The sequence below is a fragment of the Balaenoptera physalus genome (genome assembly GCF_965194825.1).
Source record: "Balaenoptera physalus genome assembly, chromosome: 6".
Lineage (NCBI taxonomy): Eukaryota > Metazoa > Chordata > Mammalia > Artiodactyla > Balaenopteridae > Balaenoptera > Balaenoptera physalus.
The window spans coordinates 51843069-51852412 of record NC_138885.1 but is presented as its reverse complement, the minus strand read 5'-3'; the positions used below and the strand labels follow the sequence as shown (position 1 = coordinate 51852412).

The 9344-nt window shown below is 33.3% G+C and overlaps 1 long non-coding RNA gene across 1 annotated transcript in view; it reads left to right on the top strand.

Moving 5' to 3' along the window:
* The window catches only part of LOC309662437, a 93921-nt gene that overhangs the window by 29042 nt on the left and 55535 nt on the right, over positions 1-9344 (top strand). The window lies entirely within an intron of this gene.

Below are 9344 nucleotides of genomic sequence, written 5' to 3'. Positions count from 1 at the left end.
GTAGGACACTTTAGACTTGATATAACAGCAGCGCCTTAATGAGATGGTATTGTTTTACCTGGAGGAAATGTGTCGATCATTTCTTAAAGGCTCTATTTGTATTGATTTAACCTTTGTGAAGAAAGGTAACATTGGCTTTAGACTCTACATGTTAACTTGTTAATACTGCAAGTATTTACTTATGATTCGAAAAAAAAAATTAGTCCTACCATCATCAAGTGATGGTCTAGAAAAAGAAACACACAATAACCAAATAGTCACACAAAATAACTGAGTTATGTGCTCTGAAGAGAAAGAATAAGATGCTACAAGAATGACTACAAAAAGGAACCATACCTAGACAGGGGGCCAGATGATCTCCGGTGAGGAAATGACTAAAGTCTTAGTGAGAGATAACTAAGTGAATATAAGAAAAGGAGAAAGGGCATTTCAGACTAAAGGAACCACATGTGCAAATGTTCTTTGTGAGGAACTGAAAGGCTAATGGTTCAAATAGAAAACAAATAGTAAAACAGTAAATATAAACCCAAATAGATCAATAATTATACCAAACATAACTGGTCTAAATATTAAAAAGAAAGTTTTACAGGATAGATTAAAAACAACAAAGCCTAATTATATACTGCTTACAACTTATGTACCTTAAATATGAGGACACAGAGTTTAGGAGTAAGGGTAGAAAGACAGCAAGCATCACTAGAAAGCAGCAGGGACTTTTAAAATGATAAAAGGACAGTCATCCAATAAGGTCAAACAATTCTATATTTTTACACTCTTAGTAAGCTTCAAAGTAGATAGAGCAAAAATGACAGAGGTAATAGAAGTAATAGATAAATCCACAACCACAGAGGAAAATTTTTACCATATCTTCTAATACCAGATAGAACAAACAGACAAAAAACTAGTAAAGACACAGAAAAGCCAAACATCTTTAAGTCACTTAACCTAATTATATTAGTGTAACTCTGCCCCCAACAATAGGAAACTATATATTTATTTCAAGAGCACAGGGAACATTTGCCATGATTGACCATGTATTGTGCCATAAAGCCAGATTTTTATCAACTTTCAAAGGATTGGCTTAATTCAGAGTAAGTAATCTGACCACAGTGGAATTGGGTAGAAAAGGGTTAAGAGTGGGTCTGTAATTAGTTCCTCTCTTGTCAGGAAACTGGAGGCTGATTTTGACCCTAACCAAATTCCTTATAATTTGTGACTGGTGAAATTTGCTATCTAGATTTTACATGAGGATTTTTCAGAGATTTTCTTACGTGTGATTATTTGTCTGAGAAATGTTCGCCGCAGAAAATACCTGGTATATAAATAAACCTGCAATATTTGGATATATGAGCCATTACTGTCCTGAAAAATGGAAATGAGTCACATACTCTGTCTGACTACGTGACTGGTGAGATATAAAAGTTAGAGATCCCCAAACTAAACATCCCCAACTGGTTCATTGAGCACAAAATGTTAGTCTTTGTTATTCCGAATCTAAACGACATCCTGGTTTGAAAAAGGTGTCCAAGGAAGCTGTGTTAATGGATTTGGGGTCTCCGAGCTATTGCTGTGGGGGGTTTTTGTGACTCTATCTTGAATCCTTTGCTAATTACTAGTAAAGCCTGATGCTGAGTGAGCTCATGTGTTGAGTAAGTCTGACTGATAATGTGTGCATTTGTAGTCAAGAAAAAAATTAAACTAAATTCAGTACAATAAAAAGTAAACTCAGTTTTAAATAATACATAAGTAAAATAATAAATTTCAATAGGAATTAGAATATATGTTGATTTCAATAATAAAAATATATGATATATTAGAACTTGTGGTTGTGTTTAGAATAACAGTAATAACCTTTGATCATATGTTACACAAGAAGGGAGGTTGAAACTCAATTCTCTAAATATACATCTTAATAAGTTAGAAAATGATCAGCAAATAAAGCCCAAAGAAAGCAGACAGGAGACAATAATAAAAGTAAGTTTGGAAATTAATGAATTAGAAATCAAAGATATAATAGAGAAAAACAACAAAGCCAAAAGTTGGTGTTATGGGTTGACTTGTGTTTCCCCCAAATATGTGTTGAAATCCTAATCCCCAGAACCTCAGAATGTGACCTTTTTTAGACATAGGGTCGTTGCAGATGTAAGTAATTAAGATGAGGTCATACTGGAGTCCTATGATTCCTTGTAATCTTTCACTGATGGAATTTACTATTTAGATTATAATTGAGGTTGTTTTTTTTCTTTTTTTAGTGGAGAACAGGCCAGTAGGTATCATTTGGAGAGGGTTTTCACAGAAACCTGGATTTCTCCTAAACTGAGGTGTAGATGGAAAGATCAAGGAAAAGGTAAAGAGCTTTTGTATAAAAAAAAAAAAAAAAAGGTATTTGGGGTGGGTGAGTCCCATGCAGCAATGGACTGTGTCCATGTTGGCCTTTCAGAGATGAGGAGAGCTAACAAGCAGCGAGGTGTGGGCCAGACAGTAGGGATGAGAAGCTGAGAAGGCAGAGCCTCAACCACCGCATGCCTAGGTCAATAGCAGTTGATATGGGAGGTGAGAAAAGCAAGAAGGTAAAGTAATCTGGGAGCATATGTTGGCAAAGCAAGAAGAGAATGATGAATAAAAAGAATTTTACTAAAGGAGTAGAATGTAGCGTAATAGAAAGGTGATGAGTGATGTGAATCATGTAATTTTAACTGTAAATTTGGAATCATTAGCTTTTATGCTATTTTACCTTACACTGCATTTGCTTTCTGGTTTCTAAATTCCATAGCAGAAACCTAATCCTATTCATTTTAACATCTTTCACTAACTAGTATATTGTTTTGCATATATTGGACAGGCAGTGAGTTAAGACATAACATAGATTTTGGAAACCTAAATATATATGTTATTAAATCCAAAGTTTGTTACTAGCTGAGAGATTTTACACTATTTAATCTCAATATCAGTGTACACATCTTTAAAACAGCTATAACTCTGACTCATGGAAATGTGGTGAAAGATTAAATAAGAAATAAAGTACTTAGTAATAATACCTGATGATTACATAGTATTCTTTCAATGAACTGTAGGCCTTTCTTTACTTGAATTGCATTTCACTGCATTGGACTGAAATTTAGATTATTTATACCTCTTTTTAAATCTATTTTTATTTTTAATCAGTTATTTAGCTTTTCCTATGCACATCTTTTTAAGACTTATTAGGAAACACATAATCTTAAATGAATTAAATTAAAAGAACTTTTTGAAAATAAATTGAACTACACTGTCTTGAAATGTATTATATTTTAAATGTTATATTTATACACATGCTCAAATTTCTGCCAATTATCCCTCAATCTCTTTGAAATGCCTATGTTCTTAAACTAAGTCTAGGAAAGGAGTTAGAGATTAATTCTGATTACATAAGAATTCCATATCTCACAGTCACTAAAGTACCAGTCATCATTTGGGTTGTTTGTGATGTTACAACCCTAAATGGAGTACCAGGACCATCCTATATCAAAATACATTTGAAAAAAAAAAAAAGCTTATTTTTTTTCCTTTTTGTCACTGTGGTTTGTCACTTTATGTCAAGTGGACATAAAAACAGGCCAGAGATGAGCAGGTCTGCAAAACAATCCTTCATTGTATTAAAAAAGACTTTTGAGCAAATTCCTGCTAAAATTAATTCAGTCTATGGCTACAAAAGACTAAAAGGAATATAACACTCACAATAAACAATAACATCACTTGACATCCATAAAAAGCAAAAATTAAAAATACAACTAAAAAAAAGTCCTTATTTAATTTACCTAATCATATTATGACATTTTCACAAATATGATTCTGAGTTATATTATGTGCCATAGACTGAAAGTTTGTATGCCCCCAAAATGCATATATTAACTTCTAACACCCAATGTGATGATTTGGAGGTAAAACTTTGGGAAGTGATTAAGTCATGAGTGTGGAGCCCTTATGAATGGAATTAGTGCTTCTACAAAAGACAGCAGGAAGTTCCCTCGCTCCTCCTGCCATGTGAAGACACAGTGAAAAGTTGGCCATCTATGAACTAGGAAGCAGATTCTCACCAGACACCAAATCTGCCAGAGACTTGATGTTACTTCCAAGACTGTGAGCAATAAATTTCTGTTGTTTATAAGCTACCCAGTCTTATACACAGTCTTACAATGGTCTTCTATTACAGCAGCCTGAATGGACTAAGACATGTTGGAAAAACAAGATGAGTGGAAATAAGCAATTTCCGGGTACAAAAAATTACTGACTCCTTAACTTTGCGGTCCAATTAGTTCTCAAAAGCGACAGTTGAAAACAGAAAGACAGAGAACATTTTCTAAAAGTTATGGACAGTGGATCTCTGTGTTGAAGCAACTCCAAGTCTATTTGCACTACGACTTCCATTACAGAAGCAAGAACCCATGTCAGTCCAGTGCCATACATCCAGAGATTTATTCTGATTGTAGAGTAAAATAATAAGGTAAACTAATTGGTGTGGATAAAGAAGCATCTAGATTCTATCCATATTGTCTGAAAGGCATTTCATGTATTTAGATAGAGACAACTGAAGCAAATCTTGAGACATTACTATACTGGAAATACAATAACCACAAAACTAGAAACTGTTGTTCAATGAGAAATATTACAGTTGAACAGGTTTAAAATATAAAGTTTTGTTCAATATATTCTAATACTCCTTATCAGATTATTCTTAGTCATTGGCATTGTATTAATTTTATATTTCTGGCACAGGAAATTACCACAAACTTAGAGGCATCAAAAATACACTTGTTATTTTACATTTCTCTAGGTCAGAAGTCCAACATGGGTCTCACTAGGCTAAAATCAGTGTCGGCAGGGCTGTGTTCCTTTCTGGAGACTCTGGAGGAGAATCTGTTTTCATGGCTTTTCCAGCTTCCAGAGGCCACCCACATCCCTTGGCCTGTGATCCTCTTCTTGCATCTTCAAATCCAGCAATGTCACATCTCTCTGACTCACCTGCCATCACATCTTTCTCTGACTCAGCTGGGAAAGATCCTCCACTTTTTAAGGAATTACATTTTTATATGGGACCCACCCATTTAATCGAGAATAATTTCCCCATCTCAAGGTCCTTATCCTTAATCACATTTCAAAAGTGGTATTTGCCATGTAAAATACCATATTCATAGCTTCCAGGGATTAGAGAGTGAACATCTTTGGCTAGGCCCTTATTATGTCTGCTACAGGAAATTCTGTTTTATTTTGTTTTTTAAATTTTCTTTCAAGTGTTTCCCTTATGAGGCTGTTAAGATTTGTGTAGCTTAGTTAGGGAAACAAGTTTTATTTGTGATGATGGACAAAATATGTCTAGAAACAAACTTACTATATCCTCCTTGAGAATTAATCACATTATTACTATTAAATACTCCTTTTTATCCTTAGCAATATCCTTTGATCTGGAATCTACTTTATCAGATATTCATATATTCACTCCAATTTTCTTTTGATTAGTGTTATTGTGCTGTCTTTTTTTCATCCTTTTAATTCATTTGTGTATTTATTTTTGAAGTGGATTTCTTCTAGGCAGCATATAGTGGGGTCTTGCTTTTTCATCCAATATGACAATCTCTGCCTTTTAATTGAAGTATATAGACTACTTATATGATTGGGTTAAATCTACCATCTTGCTATTTATTTTCCTTTTGTTCTTGTGGCTGTAAGTCTAACTCACAGAAGATTAAATAAGTAATCAACCACCTAGCATAGTTATCTGGTAAGCACATACATATGATATGCTATCATTTTTCTTTTTCTGCCTTCTGTTGGATTATTTTTTGCAATTCCTTATATCTCCTTTTTGTTTTATTATCTATAGTTCTATCTTGTTATTTTAGTGGTTGTTTTGGGGTTTATAGTATAGATCTTTAATTTATTAAAGTCTACCTTCAAGTGATAATATACCACTTCACTTGCAGTTGTAAGAAACTTACTATAGTATTCTTCCATTTCTCAATTCCTAGCCTTTGTGGTAATGTTATCATACATTCCTTGCATGTTACAGACTCCAGAACATACAGTTTTTATGTTTTTAAACAGTCATTTTTTAGTTAAAATAATAATAGGAATATCTCATATATTTATCCATATATTGTTTTCTGTGCTCTTCATCCTTTGTAGATCAATATCGCCATCTCATATAATTTTTCTTCTTATCTAAAGGATTTCCTTTAACATCTTTTGTAGTAGAGGTTCACTGATGATACTTTCATCTTTTTTGTCTTAATTTTTATCCAAAAGATATTTATTCTATGTATAGAAGTCTAGATTGACAGTTTTTTCTTTCAGTACTCTAAAGATGTTGCTCCACAATCTTTTTGCTTGCAGTGTTTCTAATAAGAAATCTGATGTCAGACAAATGCTTCTGTCTCTGTTGTGTCTTTTCTGACTTTATTTATGATTGTTTCTTTATCACTGGCTTTAAGGTATTTTATTAAATGTGATATGACATTATTCTATGTGTCTACTTAACATGCTCAAACTTTCCTCTACCTTCTTAGATATATGGAATATAATTATAAAAATTGTTTTAATGTCCTTGTCAATGAATTTTATTATCTATATAATTTCTGAGTCTGTTTCAATTGATTGTTTTTTCCTTTTCTTCCCATTGTGGATTATATTTTCCTGCTTCTTTGTATGCCTGCTATTTTATTGTGACTTTTTGTTATATCCTCATTAAGATTTCTAACTCTCCTCCATATTAAAGTCTCTTTATTATCCCTCAGTTTAGAGTTGTATTTTTTAAATTAGACTTTCAGAGCCTTGCCTGTTTTATAAGTTTATTTGTCATGGATGTAGCTCTTAAAGACAAAATAACATTTTTAAAACAATAAAATAAATGGATATATATTTCTTCTGTTTGACTGATGTTTGTGTTGTTCTTTTTGTAAGTTCTTCATTAGACTACTTGGTTTATTTTCATTAATTCTTAATTTAAAATTAAAGTATGTAGGGGTAAGCATTTTTTTTCCTCCAGATGGCCACATCAAATACCTTTTCCAAATTATGTCCTTATCATTTTGAGTCACACTTTATTATTTCTTTGTCACTGTGAAAGCTTTTGGAGATATTTTATAAGATCTAAGTGGATGGGTTGTTTTCCAATTCCTGTGACACCATGCTCCAGATTCACTTGTAGTTTTTATTAACATCAACTGTATGATTACCAAGGTCTTGAAGAGAGACTGGTGACTTCAACATTTTGCTAGTTGGACAAAAAAATGTTATGAAACATTCTTGCCAATTATTCATATTATGCAATTGGAGAATAACTCAATTTATGAGCCATTTATGGACAACACTGTAAATGTTACAACATTTTAAAGCCTTGTGTATACTTTCTGAATGTAGTACATCCTCTCAGTGTCACTGCCAATTGCATAATCAACATCATGCTATGTTAGATGTTGTGAGTTTCTACAATAACATGTCAACCCAGTTCTAATACATTTTAGACAGTATGGCATCTCAATATGGAATTTCCTCTTGCTTATAAGCTACCTTCTTTCTCTTGAAAGTAGGGTTTTGTATCTCCTCTTGCAACGTGAGCAAGATTTGGTTTCACGGAGTTAGTGAGCAGATGTTCTAAAGCATGTTTCCTTTTTCTTACTGACCATGGAAACAATGTTGTTGGTTTTTTTTTTAAATTGATTTATTAAGAAGCTCTACAGTAAAGTTTCATTAAAAACATCTCACATAGGTGTGTTAGTTCACCTGTGATAGACTCATTCAGGGTTCACATAAGTGACATAGTTCTGTAATGTAAGCACAAAACCCTCATCCCCAAAATTCATCAGTCTTAGACTCTGGGGTAAGGGTGGAGAGAAGTCTCATATGGCACAGGTTGACAGGAATATACTGTATTGCTATCTAGAGATTTTTGTGCTATTTGCTTCAAAAGAGAGCTAAAATTATTAGTATAAAAATTCCTTAGAGCAATATGACCAACATCCAACCCCCCAAAGTTGCCTTGATAAGCAGAATCTCTTCGGGCCCAGGTTAGATACTATCCTTATTTTTCTTAACAGCCAACTGTAAGATTGGAGTTATGCTGCCAAATTTACCCAACAGTCATTTTAACTGACAAGGAAAGCAGATCTCCTGAAAATTAAATAATAAGTCAATTACTTGAGATTTTTAAAATTCTAGCAAAGAGAAGCCACATACAAATGTGAAGTATTCCGAAACTCAATAAGAATCATCTGGTTAATTGAAAATAGATGTTTCCTGTCTGAAATATGGAATCTCTGAAGACTGTTATTCATTAAGTCTGGGCCAGGAGCTTGCATTTATAAGAAATGATTTCTGTGGCCAGAAACATTTAGGGAAAAACTGACACTGTGAAACTGAGCAACATAAAATTGTTGTTTATTTATTACACTACTTCATTCATCAGTACACCTACTCATTCACTTGTTCATTCACTCCCACCTTTTGAACATTTACAGTGTTCCAGGCTTCTTATCGCTGAACACTCGTAAATAACCATGGACAAGTCACAGTGCCTATGGCTTAGAGCTCACAATTTGGTACACATATGGGCTACGGTAGACACGGGTACATAACGTAGAATCATAGAAAGAGGGCACTCAATATGTTTGTACATACTGATTATGAACGCATTGTTGGTGTTGCTTCTCAATTTCTGACTCTATTTCACCATTTTTGGGGGGGAAATTGGCCATAGAAGTGGTTGCCTATCTTTATGTCCTTTAGATCACAACAAGCAATATATTCATTACACAGATTTTTACACAGTTTTCTAAGTCTCTAAGCCAAGATAGCAAATCTCTCACCCAGACTGATCTTTTCTATCTATACCTTCGGTTGAAACCTACTACTAACCTTCATTTAAAAAGTTAGTTTTCAAATAAACACTCAGCTTCTTTGGAGAAGGAAAATCATTCCACAATCTCTTAAATTGGATTATAAAATTTATCTTGACAATTTGTGCTTATAAAATTTTTGTCATTAAATTAATTTTAAGTTGTAATATTTTAAATGAAATGACTCAAAGGAAAAATTTCCCTTTAAGAATTGAAAAAAGCTTTAAAGGGAAAATTTTCAGAGAAATTATTTTTAGGAGTGCAATAAACCTGATACCCACAAAAAATATTGAAGACAAGTCCACAACCTGCACAGATAAGCAGCTTAAAAATGCAGATTCCCCCAAGTCCTTTTGCTAAAATCATGCCACTTTATCCATTTCCGCCCCCCACCCAAATTAATAGGTAAATTTGTGCAAGATCTAATTTCTTTTGACAAGGGATAGCCTTCATGCTGCTCTGCATTCTGCATGT